The following is a 19,166-nucleotide window of genomic DNA, read 5'->3' as shown; positions in this document are numbered from 1 at the left end:
TTTTGATATCAGACCAAGGATCATATCTCAAAGTTGGCATTTACTAGTTATTTGGTTTTAAAAATACGTATTCAAGGGACTTCCTTGGTCCAGTGGTTAAGACTTCGTCCTTCCACTGCAGGGGCACAGGTTGGATCCCTGGTGGGGTAACTAAGATCCCATGTGCCTCGTGGTGCAGCCAAAAAAAAAAGAGAGAGAGAAAAATTTAAGACTTCCCTGGTAGCCCAGTGGGTAAGACTCCATGCTCCCAATGTAGGGGGCCCAGGTTCGATCTCTGGTCAGGGAACTGGATCCCACAAGCCACAACTAAGAGTTTGTATGCCGCAACTAAATATACCACATGCCACAACTATGATCCAGCGAAGCCAAATAAATATTTAAATATGTAAAAATTAGTATTCATTGAAGTCTTAGCACGCTCAAATTTAAAACTGGCAGATTATCATGAATCCCTCAAAGAACTATTAAGAGTTTACATGATAATATGTGGAATGGATCAAGCGAAGTATCTGGTACATAGCAAGAGCTCAAGACACCTTAATTGTCTTTCTTCCATTTTCCCCCTAATTCACTGGGAAGATAAAGGTCATCTGGTTCAAGTTCCTTAACTAGATCCTACATTTATCCTAACAGACCTCGATCTATACATCTGTCCGTTCAGCTTACCAGAGCATCTATACTTCTTTCCTCTTTAGTACTATATTCCCTCCTTAACCATTTCTCTTTTGCTTCTTCACATTAAACAAGCATTTACTGCTTTTTCTATTTATCATTCTGTTTCTCTCCTCCTATTTCTATGAAACTACTCAGCTTTCTTTCACTGGCCAATCTCTCCTAAACTCCATGGTGGTTTGCCTTCTGACTGCTCCTGCTAATCAAAACTACTTTCTTAGAGGTAAGGGACTATTTTTCAACAAGCCAGAGGCCTTCTCCTCTCTGCAGGATATGAGGTTGCTGATCTCTCCTTTTGCTTGAAATTCTCTCTCCCTCGCTGTCTTCCTCTCTCCAATTATGCATCATCTTTCTCTAACATGAATAATGTCTTTTTCTCATTTTGACTTCCAAGGATGAATGTTTTTTACTATTTGCTTTTTCCCTACAAAGTTTCAATTTCTTTCTGTATAAAAGCTGCTATGTTTTTACAATACAGCTAACATTCAAAGCTGATCTTATTCCAAATCTTTGGTTAGGCAAAGCACTCTTCGGAACAATTTATTTTGAAGCAATAAACCAGAGTCTGTTTGCAACATGTCAAAATGGCATTGCCTCTTAAGAGAACTACTTCCAACCCGCATTTTATCAACACCACCAAAATTTTAACCTGGTTTTAAACCCCAAAATGACCTTCAGATCTTCTCACTGAATCCTATCAATTTGTTTCACAATGTTCACCTCCTAATGTTTGTTACCACCACCTTAGAGTAGTCTCCGTTTTACACAGGTCTGGGACTTAATAGTCTTTTGCTCCCAGTCTTTTCCCTATCCTTCAGTGGTTTTATACTCCAGTGTCTCTTTCCATTGCTATTTTTCCAGTGTTATCTTTCCATTGCACTGTAACCCATCATGTGCCTCTCCTGCTCCAGAGTCTACAGTACCATTTCCCCACATCTACTCAAATCCAAACTCTTGGGTCCTGCCTTTCCTGACCCTACTTCACACTACCGTCTTTTCTGGCGAGGCTTGCTTATCCACATCTCCTAGTACAACACACAGAGGAGCAGGGTTATACAGCTGACCACATCATCAACTCATCCCTCCTCCCCACTTCACATAGGGTCCTCCCTATGCTCCTTACCAGTTAGTTTACTTTTTGCTAAGTTTATACTATTTTCCCACCAGCATAACCTCTCCATTTTACTCTGCTTATCAAAATCCGATTAACTCTTTAAAGCCCAGTGAAATATGTCTTCTTCTATAAAACCTTAATATTTCCAGCTAACACTTAACCTTCTACCTTTATTCTGGACTCTATCAGTCCACTTCTTAGCAATCTTGTTACAAAAACATATCTTATTTTTCATATATTAATCTCTCCTAATTTACTAGTGCTTTTACAGTAAAATACATTCATTCTTTCCCATTTAAAAGTTTTTAAAATTATTTTTTTATCTTTCTGACCTTGCCACAGATTCTAGGTATTCCTATTCTTTTCTCCCTCCTCACCATCAGGCTCCTTGAACAAGCAGTTTATACTCAGAGTCCTTTCTTCCTCTCTTGTTAATCACTCTTCAACTCCCTGTTATCTGGCTTTTGTTCCAAAAACTGTTTATATCAAGCTCACACATCAAGACCTCCACATGGCCAAATTCTATGAACTCTGTAAGAAATGTCTTGTTTGGGACCTTCTGGCAATACTACCTCACTTGTCCTTTGGAGAGCTTCTCTGTCTCACTCCTGAGATCTGATATGACTATAAAATGTGGGTTCACCCCTGGGATGGGCATCGGGCTGACCAACAAGACTGCACAAGGAGGAAAACTGGCTGAGGTTGAGCTAGCCCCATAGACCCATGTGATCCCAGAAGCTGCTTTCTCTGGTCTTCCCAAGGCTTCATTATTTGACTTTCCTTCCACTTCTGTGCGCTTACCCAGTATCTATCCATAAATCCCCCTTTTCTGCTTAAGTTAGCCAAAGGCAATTTCTGTTGCTCACAACCAAACAGAAATTTATCCTGCAAATGAAGTAGAGGTAGAAGTGGTACCTCTCATGGTTACACTACAAATTTCTTCTCCCTGTTCCCTTCACTATGGATGTCTGCTGTTCAAGAAATTATAGTAGCTAAGGGGAGAATGTTTTTGCCAAGGGACCCAATAATGGCTTCATTAATTTGGAGGGAAGACTGTCTGAGGCTCTCATGCAGCCAGCTAACAGACAAAAGGGAAGTCACAAGGAGCAGGGAACTGAGTGAACCTGGGGGTACCTCTTTTTACTAACACTAGCAGCGAAGTTACCACACTACTGCCACATTACACAGACAAGGTCTGTGAGGGCTCAGATCTGTCAGGAATAAAAGTTTGCAAACCACACGTGTCTGACCCCGAAGTCCATGCTCTTTAACATACCACTTTTCCACCACAACAATCTACTTGCAGCTTCTTAATCAAGAAAAGCCCTCTCTCATTTCCATGCCTTTGTACCTGTCACTCCACAAAGTCTTAAGAGGAAATACACTCTATATTCTTATTGGGTATCCCCAGTAGATTATAAACTTCTAAATGGTAGAAACCAAAGCTTCCACATTTGTATCCTCAATAATTAGTACTCAGTATGGGGACGATAAATGTCTGTTGAAAGAATATCTGGTCTTTCTCTTAATTTTCCATGGTATTCATCATCACTGCAACATCAATTTTGAGTACTTATTTTAAATTAGGTAATGAATATTGTGTTCAGTCCCTTATTTGATATGATGTTCCCCAATCCTCCCAATAAGTCTAAAAACTTCTTAAGAGCTGAGTCCACACCATTTACTACTTTTGTATTCTCTTTAATAGCTAAGAGTATTGGGCACATGGTAAACACTCAATAAATACTTCATGAACTGAATTAAAAACACAGTATTAGCTCATTAATAGGAACAACTTATCATCTCCTACTGATCTAATTAAAAGATCTGGCCTTCTGAAGTAGTGCAATTGTACCCATATGGAAAACTTAATGAGAAAAAGAAAAATTATCTAATTGGACAGTTAACAGCTTTTCTCTTAGCGTTACACAAATATTTTATGGATAACAAGAGTCAACTTCCAGAGTTGAGAGTAAAAGACTCAAGGTATATATCTCCATGCATATTGGAAGGAAGATTACATGTTTAAGGGATCCATCATAACCACAATTACTTAAATTCCACTAATCCTTAACAAATCCATAACAGTAGTATAGTACATAAAGAATATTTAATGGTGAAATCAATTAATGCCAAATCAACCTATGCTAAAGATGCATATGGTTATATGGTTATCTTCACATAATATATAACACAACAGTCATTTACTCATTTAACAAACATTTTTTGAATGCCTACTAATAATTAGTGCTACGTTAGGTCCCCAAAGTACAAAGATAAGAGAACACAGTTGCTATGTTGGTGGGGTTCTATCTCCACCATGTTGCAATGGTATGCAAGAATAGAGTGTGAATTGTACCTCCTGGAGCCCTCAGTGTGGATGCTCCAGGGGTAGCAGGCTCATAGAGAAGGTGGATAAACACATACTCAGGGGCAATGTGATTAGTGTTAACAGAGAAATAAGGACAAGTTGTTATTGGGACCACAGAAGAGAAAATAATCAACTTACTGAAGAAGTAAGGAAAAGACATGGAAGAAACTGACATACATGAATTCTGATGTGAGTTAAGGTATAAGAAAGCTACCAACACGGAAACATCCAGAATGGAATCAAACCTGAAACTACAGCTGCAAGCAGTGTTGGGGAAGTTTCAAAGCAAATCAATCTGACTCAAAGCAAACTGTTGTCGAAGAGCAAACAATAAAACACTCCTTGCCATCAAGTTTAAGAATAATGAAACACAAGCACAAAAGAAGTTAAAACTACCAGATGATATAAGCATAAAGGGAATCTCTTAATATGTGGGTGAAAAGTTCAAAGGGAGCCAATCACTAAAGAGTTAGAGCTGTCCAGGAAAACCTTCACTAAAGTAGAGTTAGAACTACGGTCATTGGGAGAGGGAGCACAGGGGGGCATCCATATGCTGAGAAAGACCACCATCACTAATAGAAGCCAGGATCTGAACTGCTGATGTGTGGGACCACGAGGAGGCTCATGTTGGGAAGCAGTGGGGGGAAAGCTGGACATGCGAGTGCAGGCCTGATTTAGAAGAGCCTAGAACACAAGTTTATTAGATTGGACATTTTTTAGACACATAGTAGTTCTCAACCCTTATTGCTAAATGGAAACACCTGAGGAGCTTTAAAGAATACACCTATGGCTGAGGTTTACCCCATATCAAAAGTAAGAGAATCTCTGACACAAGAAGCCTGGGTATTAAAATGTAAAAGCACATAAAATGATTCTACTATGCAGTCCAGACTGAGAACCACTGGGTCAGAGGGTAGAAAGGAAAGGCATGACAGATATGGTTAAGACCCAAGTATGGAAGCTTCCCTGGTGGTTCAGGGTCTGTTAAGAATCCACCTGCCAATGCAGGGAACACAGGTTTGATCTCTGGTCCAGGAAGACCCCACATGCCTCGGAGGAACTAAGCCAATGCACCACAGCTATGGAAGTTCATGCACCCTAGAGCCCAATCTCTGCAACAAGAGAAGACACCGTAGTGAGAAGCCCAGGCACCTCAGCAAAGAGTAGCCCCCCACTAGCCACAACTAGAGAAGGCTGTGAGCAATGACAACCCACCACAGCTAAAAAATAAAATAAATAAATAAATCTTAAAAAAAAAAAAAGACCCAAGTTTGATTCAGTCCCTATTTATAAGCTACAGTTTCACGCTGACTGCCTGTTGAAGCTTATCTCCTGAGTTAAACAGTCTGTTTTCTTAGAGCTTCTTTTCCCTGTTGACAATGCTAAACTCTGAAAATAGGAAAACAGCCCATCAACTTCTCTTACCTGACTATTTCACTGACTGCACAATCTGAAACTTTAGAATTTTATTTCCACGATGTCCCACAGACAACTAACTTAGAAAATAATTATTCCAGGGACTTCCCTGGTGGTCCAGTGGTTGACTCCACACATCCAATGCAAGGGGCATGGGTCTGACCCCAGGTTGGGGTTGAGGAACTAGGATTCCACATACCAGCAGAGCATTAAAAAAAATAAGAATCTTAAGTAATTATTTCAATCCTATGCTGCTCTTAAATCACTACAATGGGGTGCTTTTTACTAAGGAATGTTCTAGGCTGCAGGCTTGTCTGGATTTTATAAAACTTTTAAATATATAGAGAATGTAATACCTGTGTATTAAAAAACTCATACTGCTTAGATTAGAGCAAAATATGAGAGTAAGTTCTTCTTTACACCGTTCCTGAGACCAGGTACTTTTCTTGGTTTCAAAAGTGCAATGATTACAAGGTATTTTGCTTATTTTGTAACAAATACTTTTAAAGTACTTCACAAAAAAGGAGAAACAATAAATGTATCCCATATAGCTACTGTGTACTATATTAAATATATGTGCCCTGTAGGAGGAAAAAGTCATCAAGGTGATGAGGATGTGTGCCAGCCTGCTGATCCTTCAAAAAGCAGGTTTGCTTTTTTGCTTGTTTTTTTTGTTTTTTTTTTTAAGAAAAAGCAAAGGTACAAATATGCTTCAGAATCCATGTTACTCACAGAAATGTTTATTCAAGAAATCTGTACTTTGTTAATAAGTAAGCAACTGTCTTTTTTTATGCAAACTTAAGTTAACTACAATTGTCTAGTGTTGCGTGGTGTTAGGTCAATGTATCTACTACTAGCAGTAAAAATTGCATGAGAACGTAAGTTTAAAGTCTATAGCTGGGATCATACATATAGGTTTATGTTTAGGTTTATAGTTAATAAATCCGAAGGATCACACTCCATTGTAACAGGGAGGCGGGGGGTGGGGGCAAGGGGGCCGTGAGTTTGGGAGAACCGCTCCAATTCAGAACGGAAAGAAAAGCTTCTAAAAAGAAGACCTGCAAACCTAACTCTACTACATAGAAGTGAGAGTTAAAAGCAAATCACGTGAGTCGGACCACTGGGTCTGAAGGAAATTCGGAAGGTAAGGAAAGAAGAGGGAATGAAGGAGACAGAAAAAGGTGAAGGAGGCGGGCAAAGGACATCCGGTGTGAACCTGGATGCCCAGTTCTTTAAGCACCCGGGGCAGCGTGGAGCCCTTCTCGCCCCGCGCGCATCTGCGGGCCGGGGCGCAGCGCGAGCCCCCCACGGGCCTGGCACCAGAGGGCGCGGGGCGCCGAGAGGTCGAGCAGAAGAGGGGTGCGCGCGCCTTCCGTGCTCGCGGCCCCCAGGTTCCGCAAGCAGGGGTCCCCAGGAAGAAGACACACTCTGCGCAGCCCTAGCCTCCGGGAGCTGGGAAGGGGTGGGTGGAGCAGAGCCCGGAGCCGCCCCCCGGTGCCGCCCCCGCAGCCCCGGCCCCCGCCCCGCGCCCCGGCTGTCAGCGGCCCCCTCCCTCAGTCACTCACCCGCTGGCTGCGTGGTCTCGGCCGCGGTGGCGGCGGCAGCGGCGACCCCAGCCTGGGTCATGATCCCAAGCGGGTTCCGCAGGGGTGTCCGACCGCCCGGGCCAATCTCTCCGTCCGCGGCCGCCTCCTGCTTCTCTGGGGCTGGGGGAGCGCGGGCCCAGGCCCTCCTCTCCCCCCGCCCCCGCCGCCTCTTCTAGCGGCCACCGCCGCCACTGCGAGCCCGAGCCCTCAAGGCCGGAGACCCGGCGGCAGCGCGGCCTCAACTTTCCCAGCCCCCCTCCCCCCGCCCCTCCCCGGCCCTCCCCGCCCCTCCCGCGGCAGCCGCTCGGCTAGTGAACAGCCTACCCTGGGTGCACCGCGGTCCCGCCCCCACCACTGAGCTCACCAATCCTAACCCGGAGAGGCGCAGTAGTAGCCAGTCGGAGCCCGCGACGCCGTTGCGCTATCTAGGGGGCGGGAGAAGGTGGAGGGAAAACCAAAGAGTGAACGGGCCTCGGGCGGCCCAATGAGGAGGGCCGGGGGTGGGTGCGGAGGTGTGCAAGTTGAGTTGAAGGAACAGGAAATATTCTTAAAGGTAGAGTGATGGGCAGGACCGAAAGCCAGTAGATGAATGGGAAAGAGGTGGGCCTGGTTCCTTAAAAGGGACGCCTTGAGAACCTAGCAAAAGAGGTGTTTGAAGAAACTTCTTTTGTATCCTGTTCTCTGTTCTGCTTTACACGTCTTTTGTAAGAGTTTGAAAGTGGAAAAACTGGAAAGGAAGAGGACACGGAAGGCTTTCAAGAACGATTAGAGAGATCCTCTTATCCTAGAGGGCAGGAAGGCGATATGAGGCTCTGTAGTAGAAGGTGAGGAAGAATAAAAAGGAATGCATACATCTCCGGCTGCCATTTCACTGGAAGACCATTGCCGACCTGACGCTGCTCGAATTTGTTGGCTGCGATCATCTATCATTTTTCATTTGCCCCAAAGGCGGATTCCTGCGAACTGGAGATGACTATGTTAAGAAAGGTCCTGGGGGGCTCCTAATTAGAGAAAGCGAGTATGTGCCACTCGGGGGATGGATTTGGAACTTCAGGCTTGGGTTCCTAGATACCTAGATCTGGAAGGTACAGAGCCGCGGGTGATAGCATGGAGACCAGGGTCCGCTAATTCCAAGATGGGTTTGGGGCCTTGGAACTGTGGTCACATCTCCCTTTTCCTGGTTTCACTTCCTATTTCATAACCCCTCCTCTTCTGAAACAGGTGTCCTCCACCTAGTGGTGGTGAAAGATTTCCAAGCGCTTCCACCGCCAGGTTTGGGAATGTCCCAGATCTTAGACGTCCGGGGACTAGACCAGGTAACTTCCAGAAGGTGCACACGGGGCATGGTATGGTGGGAATTACTTGAGCCTGTGTACACAGGAAGCTGATCTTGTGTTGGGAAAAGGTGTAAAGTTAAATAGTAACCGCACCTTATGTTTGTACAGCAGTTTAAAAGCTATGATGAAAAGAAAAAAATAATAAAAATAAAAGCTATGATGAAACGAATACAAGGCTTTTTGTCTTGTTTCTAAACTATGGCACTGTGAACAGTCTGGTAATTTTCTTTAACTTTTGCATCTCAGCATATGAATTTCTAGTTAGTCTCTGAATACATTCAGCACACCCAAATCAAAGCTGCAGATAAGAACTACCCTAGGATTCAGACGCTAATAGTAATGCTAATAGACCACCTCCATGAAATTGTATAGCATTAGTTAGTATGTCCAGCTGTAGGAAATAATTTCCATTGTAAACAGAATATAATGTATTCTGTTTAAAAAATTATTCTGGTTAATAAATATAATATCTAGGGTATGTATGATTTTCTAAGCAAGTACAATGCGTCGAGTCTAAAGTAAAATAACAAATAGTTTTGATTGTTCAGAAAACAGACGGTAAGAGTTTCTTTGGATCACCATTGGAATACACATGAAAACCTTTCTGGGACAATGTAGAAGTGTTAAATAAGAGAAATTTCTATTTGATAAAATGTGGGGAGGGGGATAAATTGGGAATTTGAGATTAACAGGTACAAACTGCTACATATAAAATAAACAATAAGGACCTACTGTATACAACAGGGAGCTATATTCAATATCTTGTAATAACCTATAGTGGAAAAGAACCGGAATCACTTTGCTATACATCTGAAACATTGTAAATTAGCTATGCTTCAAAAAAATTAAAATTAAAAGTAACACAACAAAATGTTCTAAATGTTTGCTTTTTAATTTAATCCTCATTCCTGACTGAACCCCAAATCCCAATCATAGATCTTTTCATTGACTTTGCCAATTCAACATTGGTTTATTGCTCTACATATGAGAGGATGACATCAAATAATGGCACCAGTCCTATTTCAGGCTAGCTGCCATGTGCTTACATTGCCGTTTTTTATTTATTTATTTATTTTTTAAGTCGCTCAGTCGTGTCCCACTCTTTGGGACCCCATGGACTATACAGTCCATGGAATTATCTAGGCCAGATTACTGGAGTGGATAGCCCTTCCCTTCTCCAGGGGATCTTCCCATCCCAGGTCTCCCGCTGGGTCAAACCCAGGTCTCCCGCATTTCAGGCGGATTCTTTACTAGCTGAGCCACAAGGGAAGCCCCCTATACTGATAATAAAATACGATGGTCAAGTGAAACTGATCCCTTTGCCTCCAGGACAAGTCCATTTTTTACAGGGCTCAAGTAAATTTGATTTTCACCCACATACTTAAGATCCTTCAGTAGCTCTAAAACTCTTCTTAAAGCCCCTTGCTCGCATTCCCAGTTTCATTTCCTGACATCCCTTTTTTTTTTTTTTTCCTGTTCCTGGGGATGAATGACTAGAGAGGGGCGCCGACATCCGCAGGGAGGGGGGCGTCTCTGAGTTCTGCTTTAGTGAACCCTTCCCTGCTCCCCGAGCAGGGGACTGCGCAAACTGTGCCTACTTATGGGGGACCGTTGAGTGCAGAGCCTGGTGGGGCACGAGAACGGGGTGGGAATAGGGGGCTTGCGCGCATCCCTCTTCTCTCCAACCTCTGGGCGCCCTATATCCCAGGCTGCCCGACCCTTGGGGAGCTCCCGCTGCGCCCCGCCCCCCGCCCCGCTCCAGATGCGAGGCGGGCGGCGGGAGAGGCTCCAAGCTGGCATTTTCTTTTAAGAAGCTTTCAGAAATGAATGGCAACGGTATATGCGAACCGTCCATTGTTTTCCAAAATGGTCGTAGTATTTCTCATTGTCAACAGAAATATAGGCGGATTCCAGGTACTCCTCCTCATCGCCAACCCTTGATAGAGTCAGTCTCCTTCATTGTAGCCCACATACTGAGTGTGTCTCTCACGATTTTAATTTGCACTTCTCTTATTACTACTGGTGTTGAGCACATGTCCTATGTTTATTGGACACATGCACATCATCTTTGGTAAAGTGTTCAATTATTTAGCCCATTTTAAAAGCAGGATGCGGGTGGCTCAGACAGTAAAGAATCCACCAACAATTTAGGAGACACTGGAGACGCAGGTTTGATTCCTGGGTGGGGAAGATCTGGAGAAGGGAGTGGCAACCCACTCCAGTATTCTTGCCTGAAGAATTCCATCCATTGGGTCGCAAAGAATCGGACACGACTGAGCCTCTAACACTAACACTGTCTTATTATTGAGTTGTAAAATGTTTTTTACGTTCTGGATAAACGTTCTTTCTCAGATAAATGTTGTGCAGATATTTTCACCTAGTCTGTATCTTGAAAGCAACAAACAAAATTGCTTTCTTGAGGTATGATTGATCTTCAATAAACTGAACGTTTAAAATGTACAGCGTGACAGATTTTGACATTTGCAAGCAGCTGTGAAACCATCTCCACAATCAAAACTGAACACATATGTCCCGCCCCGTTTCCTTCATCTCCCTTTATTCACTTGCCCTCATCCTGTTCTCCAGGCAACCACTGATCTACTGTCACTATACATTCTTTTCATTTTCTAGAATTTTATATAAATGTAATCTTTCTATTTATACTCCGTTTTTTCTGTGTCTTCTTTCATTCAGTATGGGTAGGGGGAGATTAATCCACTTTGTTGTGTGTATCCATTAACTTTTGTTGCTAAGTAGTATTCCATTATATGGATGTATCATGTATATTCATGTTGGTGGACAGTTGGATTGTTTGCAGTTTTTGACTATTACAAATAAAGATGCTAGAACAGTTGTGGACAAATCTTATGGACATTTGCTTTCACTTTCCTTGGGTAATAACTGGGTAAATATCCAGTGGAATGGCCAAGTTAGATGCTGCTGCTGCTGCTAAGTCGCTTCAGTCGTGTCCGACTCTTAGCGACCCCATGGACTGCAGCCCACCAGGCTCCTCCGTCCATGGGATTTTCCAGGCAAGAGTACTGGAGTGGGATGCCATTGCCTTAGATGCTAAGTGTACCTTAAAAATAAAAACCTGCCAAATAATTTCCCAAAGCTGTACTAATTTATATTCTCACTAGTACAGTTTAGGGATCTGAAATGTACCATATCAACACTTAGTAAATCTTTTAAAATTTTAATTGTGACCTTAATTTGCATTTCCATAACTAATGATATTGAGCATTTTTCATGTACTTATTAACCATTTGTATATCTTTTGTGAACCTGTTTTAATCTTTTGCCCATTTTTATTAAGTTGTTATTGAGTTTTAAGTTCTGGATTCTGGACACATATCTTTTATCACATATGTGATATGCAATATATTCTCCCAGTTTTGAGTTGTCTTTTCATTCTTTTAACTGTGTTTTTCAAATAGTTGTTCTTAAAGTCAAGTCTATCAATTATGTCTGAGTCATGCTTATGGGATCATATCGAAGAAGTCTTTGACTAACACAAGTTCACACAGATTTTTCTATTTTTCTTCTAGTTTTACAGTTTCATGTTTTATATTTAGACCACAGCACACTTTAATTGTTGTATATTCAGAAGTATGATCAAAAATCCTTTTGTATGGAGAATATGGATCATATTTTTGTATTAAAGAATCCAATGTTTCAAACACCAATTGTAAAGACCATCCTTCCTCCACTTAGTTGTCTTTGAATTTTGGGCAAAAATCAAGTGACCACATATGTGTGGTTGTTAGTTGAACTCTATTCTGTTCCATTGATCTATTTGTTGATCTTGACACCAGTACTAGACTGTTTTAATCACTGCAACTTTGTAAGTCTTGAAGTCAGGTAGTGTAAGTCCTCCAATTGTCTTGTTCTTAAATATTTCTTAACTATTCTAGGTCATTTGCATTTTCATATAGACTTAAGCTTGTCAAGTTAAGGGGTAGAAAAAGCTTGCTAAAATCTTGAGTGGGATTTATAATTCAATTTGGAGAGAAATTTTAACTTAATATTTGGATGAAATGTATTCTCTCCCCATTTATTTGGGTCTTTTAAATTTTTCTGAGGGTGTTTTATAACTTTCTGTACACAGGTCTTGCATATATTTTGCTAATTTTTCTCTAAATATCTCATACATTTATGCTATTGTAAATGTTATTTATGAACTTAAACTTCTAACTTTATTAGCTGGAAATACAATGGATATTTGTATCCTGTGGACCTGTTACACTCATTATTAGTTCTAATATTTTTATTCATAATTAGCACTTTCTACTTCATATTAACTACAAATAATGACAACTTTCTTTCTTTCTATCCAGACTGCAGGCTTATTCAGTTTTTATATTTTGGCTGCCCCATAGGGCATGTGGGATCCAAGCTTCCCAACCAGGGATCAAACTCACACTCCCTCCATTGACAGCATGGAAGTCTTAATGGATCATCACTGGATTGGCAAGGGCTTTCAGAGCAGTACTGTACAGAAGTGGTGAGAGGAGTCATCCTTGTCTTCTTCACAAGCTGAAGTATAAAGTACCCAGGGTTCCCAGTTTGGTGAGCTCTATCAATTTTATTTTTTCAAAGAAGTAGCTTTTCATTTTAATTCTCCTACTGTTTTCAATTTTGTGGGTTTCTGCTCTTTATTTCCTTCCTTCAGCTTACTTTAGGTTTAATTGGCTCTTCTTTTTCTAGTTTCTTAAGGTAAAAGCTTAGATCTTTGATTCAAGATCTCATATACAAACAATAAGGATTTACCATATAGCACAGGGAATGATATCAATATCTTTAACAACCTAAAATAATATATATTTATATACACACACTTTGTTGTGCACCTAAAACTACACAGTATTGTAAATCAACTATACTTCAATGGCAAACAAGAACTCATATACACATTTAATGCTATGAATTATCTTTTAAGCATTTTAATCCTACAGCATTGACATATTGTTTTCATTTTCTAACTTTTCTTGCAATTCCTTTTTTAGACACAAGTTATTTAGAAGAATGTTTAATTTCCAAATATTGGTGGGGGTGGGGCAGGGCAGGTTTTCCAGACTTATTGATTTCTTGTTTAGTTCTGGTGAAGGTTAAAGGACATAGTTTGCACAGTATAGACCCTCTTTTATAATATACTCTGACATATCATCTACCAATAGTTCTAAATCACAAAAAAAAAAAAAAAAAAAAAAATTTAATATTTGGCTGCACTGGGTCTTAGTTGTGGCATGTGGGATCTAGCTCCCTGATCATGGATTGAACCCGGGCCCCCTGCATTGGGAGCTTGGAGTCTTAGCCACTTGACCACCAGGAAAGTCCCCCAAATCACCAATTTTAGTTGTGAATTGTCTGTTTCACATCAGTTTTTTATGTATTCTGAAGTTCTGTTATTAGATTCATATTCATTGAAGACTATATTCTCTTGGTAGACTCCTTTATCATAAATCTCCTTTAACCCCTGGAAATATATTTTGTTCCAAAATCTACTTTGGTTTAATCCACTCCAATGTTTCTTTTATTAGTGTTTACATTGTCTTTTCCATCTCTCTTCTGGTTCACTTGTGTTTAGTGAACCCATGCCCATTGCATTGGAAGTGCGGAGTCTTAACCACTGGACCACCAGGGAAGGACCCATACACTAAGTTTCATAGGACCTTCATATTTTATATAAAATATAACTTTCACTAATTTCCCTCCTTTATGATAATTGTGAATGGGTTAATATTTCATTATCTAGTTGACAAGTGCTGACAGTATGTTCCTAATACTTGTGTCTCACTTTTATTAAACTTAGTTGGTTCTGTATTGAAATACTGTTGAGATAACTTGGGCTATTAAGATCACCAGGGCAGGGTCATTCCTATCTTTTCCACTGTGGTACTGTCAGGGCCTCAGACATTGGGGGTACATTCTTTGACCATAACCTCTGTACTAAGCCTTTTAAGTTACAAGAATTTTTTTTTTTTTTAATAATTTTAAGGACTGGCAATAATCCAAGAACTATGCTCTAAATTTGTCCAAAGGGCTACATGTTACTAGCTGGATATGATCTGGAGTGAAGAGACACTAGGCAATCTTGTCCAAAGAAAGAGGGTTTCAGTATGCAGTAGTTAAGACTGCAGGAGTTATCAGTGCTCCAACTAAAACCAACTAAAAAAATCATCTGAGAAATGTGCACAGCAGGATCAAAGGTCATATAGATTTGCTTACACGTAAAATAAAGGAACTGAATCAAGTCCCTAATGGGTGGTCATTCCTAGGGTCAGTATTAGGGGGACGAAATCTGTTAATTAACAGAGAAAAGAAACCAGTGATGAAGGAAGACCTAGGGAGGCAAAAGTTTTTTCTGGATTTTGATGTAAAAGGTCAAATTGTGTGGAAAGTCATTCTTAATTTAGCTGATAGTATAATTTCCAGCTACCAGTTGAGCTCCTCTGCTGTTTCTGAATTGTAGCTTCCTCAAGGCAGTTTGTAATGGGACAGGCTGAGAACTGGGGGACAAGCTGAAACTACAACATGTAACTTACATGGTTTCTGTGATATAAATTCTGAATTTATATCTTTTACACTTCCTTTCATACTTTTAGTCTCAGTTCTTCCATGGGAATTATGCTTTTTGTTTACACTCAAACCAATGTTAAAAGACAGCAAGTCACTATAAGGAATATTCTTCTCCACCAAGTTCTTTCCAAAGTTAAGGTACTTAAGATCTTTGGGGGTTCTGGCTATTTTACTTCCCTTTAAAGACTACGTTTCTTATCTGCCTAGTTCATTTGTCCCTAGAGTTGAGAAACAATTTACAACATTTATGTCAAAAAAGCTGACTGTGGCTAGATCATGAACTCCTTATTGCCTAATTCAGACTTAAATCGAAGAAAGTAGGGAAAAACCACTAGACCATTCAGGTATGACCTAAATCAAATCCCTTGGAAGTGACAAATAGATTTAAGGGACTAGATCTGATAGAGTGCCTGATGAACTATGGAAGGAGGTGATATTGTACAGGAGACAGGAATCAAGACCATCCCCAAGAAAAAGAAATGCAAAAAAGTAAAATGGCTGTCTGAGAAGGGCTTACAAATAGCTGTGAAAAGAAGAGAAGTGAAAAGCAAAGGAGAAAAGGAAAGATAAATCCATTTGAATGCAGAGTTCCAGAGAATAGCAAGGAGAGATAAGAAAGCCTTCCTCAGGGATCAATACAAAGAAATAGAGGAAAACACAGAAAGGGAAAGACTAGAGATCTCTTCAAGAAATTTAGAGATACCAAAGGGACTTTTCATGCGAAGACAGGAACAATAAAGGACAGAAGTGGTATGGACTTAACAGAAGCAGAAGATATTAAGAAAAGGTGGCAAGAATACACAGAACTACACAAAAATAGATCCTCAAGACCCAGATAATCACGATGGTGTGATAACTCACCTAGAGCCAGACATCCTGGAATCCGAAGTCAAGTGGGCCTTAGGAAGCATCACTACCAACAAAGCTAGTAGAGGTGATAGAATTCCAGTTGAGCTATTTCAAATCCTAAAAGATGATGCTGTGAAACTGCTGCACTCAATATGCCAGCAAATTTGGGAAACTCAGCAGTGGCCACAGGACTGGAAAAGGTCAGTTTTCAGTCCAGTCCCAAAGAAAGGCAATGCCAAAGAATGCTCAAGTTACTACACAATTGCACTCATCTCACACACTAGTAAAGTAATGCTCAAAATCCTCCAAGCCAGGCTTCAACAGTGAACCGTGAACTTCTAGATGTTCAAGCTGGATTTAGAAAAGGCAGAGGAACTATAGATCAAATTGCCAACATCCGTTGGATCACCAAAAAAGCAAGAGTGTTCCAGAAAAATATCTATTTGTGCTTTATTGACTATGCCAAAGCCTTTGACTGTGTGGATCACCACAAACTGTAAAAAATTCTGAAAGAGATAGATGGGAATACCAGACCACCTGACTTGCTTCTTGAGAAATCTGTATGCAGGTCAGGAATCAACAGTTAGTACTGGACATGGAACAACACACTGGTTCCAAATAGGAAAAGGAGTACGTCAAGGCTGTATATTGTCACCCTGCTTATTTAACTTATATGCAGAGTACATCATGAGAAATGCTGAGCTGGATGAAGCACAAGCTGGAATCAAGACTGCTCAGAGAAATATCAATAACCTCAGCTATGGAGATGACACCACCCTTATGGCAGAAAGCGTAGAACTAAAGAGCCTCTTTATGAAAGTGAAAGAGGAGAGTGAAAAAGTTGACTTAAAACTCAACAGTCAGAAAACTAAGATCATGGCATCCAGTCCCATCACTTCATGGCAAATAGATTGGGGAAACAGTGGAAACTGTAGCAGGCATTACCTTTTAGGGTTCCAAAGTCACTGCAGATGGTGACTGCAGCCATGAAATTAAAAGACACTCACTCCTTGGAAGAAGAGTTATGACCATCCTAGACAGCATATTAAAAGGCAGAGACATTACTTTGCCAACAAAAGTTCGTCTAGTCAAGGCTATAGTTTTTCCAGTAGTCATGTATGGATGTGAGTTGGACTATAAAGCTGAGCACTGAAGAATTGACGCTTTTGAACTATGGTGTTGAAGAAGACTCTTGACAGTCCCTTGGACTGCAAGGAGAGCCAGCCAGTCCATCCTAAAGGAAATCAATCCTAAATATTCATTGGAAGGACTGATGTTGAAGCCGAAACTCCAACACTTTAGCCACTGATTCGAAGAACTGACTCATTTGAAAAGACCCTGATGCTGGGAAAGATTGAGAGGAGGAGAAAGAGATGACAGAGGATCAGATGGTTGGATGGCATCACCGAGTAAACTCCGGGAGTTGGTGATGGACAGGGAGGCCTGGCATGCTGCAGTCCATGGCATTGCAGAGTCAGACATGACAGAGTGACTGAACTGGTATCAATGAAAGGCAGCTAGTTTTTTCACAATGGAAGATGGTTAAGGAGAAAGTCATGCAAGTTTATTATAGCAGCTTTTAGGTTGCTATAATAAAGCTCTCATCTTGTCAGATTTTACTGTTCTGTATACTAATTATTTCAAGTTGTGTATTCAAATTTCACCTGCATGAGCAGTTTTACTTGTGGTACCTATTTTTAGTGTATAGTTTCATTTCATTTTAGTATATGGATTACTAGTGACAAATAGGATTCAAGATCCTTCAAATCTTTACAGAGAATTTTTTATATTGCCAATATGGTTTTTAAAAGATGAACTAGATGGGCTCAGAAGTTTGGTCAAGGAAACAAAAACATTAGTCATTTTCTTGAGGCTATAGCCATTTAATGTGATTTAAATTATAATTGAAATTGGAAGTGTTAGTTGCTTGGTTGTATCCAACTCTCTGCAACCCCATATACTGTAGCCACCAGGCTCCTGTCCATGGATTTCTTCAGGCAAGAATACTGGAGTGGGTTGCCACTTCCTTCCCAGGGGATCTTCCCAACCCAGGGATCAAACCTGGGTGTCCTGCTTCGCAAGCAGATGCTTTACGGTCTGAGCCGCCAGGGAAGGGGAGAATTAATTTATACTTAGATTCCTTTAAAAAGGATGTCTTGAGTTTTTGAAGGCAGTAATAAGAATTAAAAACTTGGATAAAGTTCAGCTATATGGAAGTTTTCAGCTTATCAGGAATATCTAATTCAAAGTTCACTAACACCAAATATCCCAACCCAACAGACTATTTTCCCAAATGCTGGGTTTAAGCTTCATCACAAATTAATATAAAACAGGCTGTAAGTCTTTGAGATTTAAATTCTAGGTAGTGATTGATTCATATTAACTTTATGCTCCCGATTCTTAGAGCAGGTTTTTTATTTTATATTTTTATCAAACTGCTTTAGAGAACTGAAAAGGTTAAGCACTGCTGCCCCAGTTAACAGATTATGTATTCTCTGACTTCACATTTCTCTATGTCTCATCAAGGTAACTAACTACACCTACATTTAAGAATCTGACTCACACCTTTCTCCATATGGCTATGTTACTTGGTTGTATCTCAAACTAGGACTAAATTCCTATAGCATGGAATTGTAAAGAAGTCCAATTCAGGATTCTCTTCTATATGGCTTATTATATCTGAAAAGTTCTCAAAGGCTCACCACTTCCACTCATTGTCACAGTACTCAATTTCCCAGGAATGTTCAAATTGCACAGCTAGAGAAGTTAGAATCATATAAGAGTATGGCTTCTGCTTACTCTCTAGGATCCCTCGCTCTTGGGCCAAGTCAGCTGCCAGCTGTCATTCAGGAGGCGCTGTGGAGACACCCACATAGTAAGGAACTGAATCCCTCCAACAGCCATGTGAGTCAGCCATCTCCAAAGTAGCTTCTCCAGGCCTGGGTGACGGTACTGTAACCCAATGAGACCTTAAGCCAGAATCGTCCAACTAAGCTGCCCTTGGATTCCTGACTCAGAAACTGTGGGTGATGATGCATGTTGTTTTAAGCCACATTTTTTAAGAAAAAAAATCTGAATATAAGTTATCTCTAGTCAATGAACATTGCTAATTAAATCACAGTCTAAAGTGTCTATAGTGTTTTTTAACAACTGCATTCAAAATATAGCAGCAGTAAGACAGCCCTTTGGATCTTACTTTTTTCTCTCACTGGGACTGAACTTTCAGCAGATTCTGAACAGTG

At 40.7% G+C, this 19,166-nt stretch overlaps 1 protein-coding gene across 3 annotated transcripts in view; it reads right to left on the bottom strand.

Moving 5' to 3' along the window:
• USF3 (upstream transcription factor family member 3) overlaps positions 1 to 7,436 on the bottom strand; it is a 45,524-nt gene extending 38,088 nt beyond the window's left edge. For all 3 annotated transcript variants that reach the window (XM_043874202.1, XM_043874201.1, XM_043874200.1), the window contains exon 1: positions 7,139 to 7,436. The gene's annotated coding sequence lies outside the window, so the exon portion shown is untranslated. The remainder of the gene's footprint in view (positions 1 to 7,138) is intronic.
• Positions 7,437 to 19,166: the final 11,730 nt, after the last annotated feature.

Source organism: Cervus elaphus, chromosome 19 (genome assembly GCF_910594005.1).
Source record: "Cervus elaphus chromosome 19, mCerEla1.1, whole genome shotgun sequence".
NCBI classification, from domain to species: Eukaryota; Metazoa; Chordata; class Mammalia; order Artiodactyla; family Cervidae; genus Cervus; species Cervus elaphus.
The sequence above is the reverse complement of the archived record's forward strand: the minus strand, read 5'-3'. Positions and strand labels throughout refer to the sequence as shown.